Here is a 1,913-nt window from a genome sequence, read left to right on the forward strand (position 1 = left end):
GCCTCGCAAACACTAATGAACCCACAAATTGCGCTTTATGCTGGTCCAGCAAGCCCGATCTCGGTCGGATACTCCGCCAAGCTGGAAAGTTAGCTAGTTCGTGCAGGCCTCACCCGCAAAGAAAGTAGCAAAGCAGGCTAGCTGCAGGCTAAAAGCACACAAACATGATCTTTCATCGTTGTTTCGCCAGTGCACAACAAACTAGCAGAAGCTGCGAGTATCGAGTCCTATCGTTCTAGCGGAAGTGGCTATCGTCTAGGCTGAGAGATGACCCTCGGATCAGTCGGCGCGCTCTCTCTGTGGAGTGGGCCGGAACGCTTCTAGCGCATTGCTGCGTACCCCCTTTCGCCGAAGGATGGACCGCGGCGAACGCTACGAGGCGTGAGAGCCAATGACATGCTGTGTTAGTATCACGTGACTTTGGGGAAGGGTACAGAGGCACGCCATATATTCACAGCGCTGGACTGGCTTCGAAGGCTTGCGGCGTTCACTATGGTTCATTGCAAGGAGTACAGGACCGAATGTTTCTTTGCGAATCTTGCGCGTTTGGAGGAAAAGATAAATAAAAAGGGATGCACCGAAGGCAAATAAAACGTAGAACTGGAGCACAAAAAAAACTTTGTTTGGTTCTCATTTACATTTTTTTTTTTCTTTTCGCTACTGGTTTCCAAAGCGCTTTTTTTGTTGCAATCTCTGACTGCGTGAGACTTATAATGACCCTAATATCTGAAGAAGGTTAACTGTTGCGAAAGAAGAGATAGCTTAATTTCTTCAATCCCATAGCGTGTCTTTTGTTTGGTTACCTGGTATGTCTTTCCGGCTTAGTTACGAGTTATTTTATCATTAACAAAAATGAGTCGGCGATCGAACACTTTAGTATTTATTACCCGTGTGGAACACCCCGCTGCTTGAAGTAAGCGACAGACATGTGTGAGATAGCCGAGGTGCTCAAGCTTGCAACTTCGGCATGGGAAAGAAGAACGCGCTCAATGTGTGCAAATATATAAAATGTTGTGGCGGAAAATCCCACCTGTGGAAATCTTCGCAACGTCCCGTGATTGACTCGAAGTACCACTCGAAGTACCTTTTTCCTTTAATCTGTTCAACCAATGAGAAGGGAAATCGATATTATGGACTAGCGGTCATAAAACCTAATCACCAACGAAGCTTGACACCGATTCTTTTCTTTATGCGTTAAACTGAATGAAGCTAATGATTGATCTCCCTTGTGCATCGTAGCGCGGTATAGATTCAGAGACTTTGGATGTTGTTATATGGTTCAGAAGCGATGTTTTTACACTCGCGGAATCTTATTTGTTTTCTTGCGCAGACACTTTGGCTTCACTCTTTGTCCAATTTTTTTTTCTCAGTTCACCTACATTAATTTAGTTTCATCTGTTTTTATTTTTTTGTCGCAGTTGCCACCCAATCATTAGTGACTATGTAGCGCAGGTAGGGTTCAATAAAGATTGTCAAACAGATTAATTTCCGGCAGCATGATCAATTGCGAACACACATTGTGTATTTAGCTTCAAAAATTTCCGGAAAACACGGCCGCAAATGAACTCTTCCTTTATTCAAATTCATTTTTCTTTGGCAAGGGATATCGTGTGCTCCTGTTTTTTTTTTTGTTTTGTTTGTTTTGTATTTTAAACTTGTGCGCATGGGGAAAGCCGCTTGGAAGGAAGATATCTTCGCCTCCCGCTCGTTTATTCAACTTGCGGTTAGAAAGCTATCTGTTGACCCCGCGATGCAAACGAGCTCGGTCATAAACGCACGCCAAGATGAGCAATGGTCGCTCGTGTGTCTCGCCGCAGTAATTCAAGAACTAATTAAATATTGATCTCGTACCCAATGCCCCGCGGCGCAAATCGATTCGTGAGACTGCTTTTTTGTTTTGCGGTTTAATTGTG

The sequence above is a fragment of the Ixodes scapularis genome, unplaced genomic scaffold (genome assembly GCF_016920785.2).
Source record: "Ixodes scapularis isolate PalLabHiFi unplaced genomic scaffold, ASM1692078v2 PGA_scaffold0__279_contigs__length_252992795, whole genome shotgun sequence".
NCBI lineage: Eukaryota > Metazoa > Arthropoda > Arachnida > Ixodida > Ixodidae > Ixodes > Ixodes scapularis.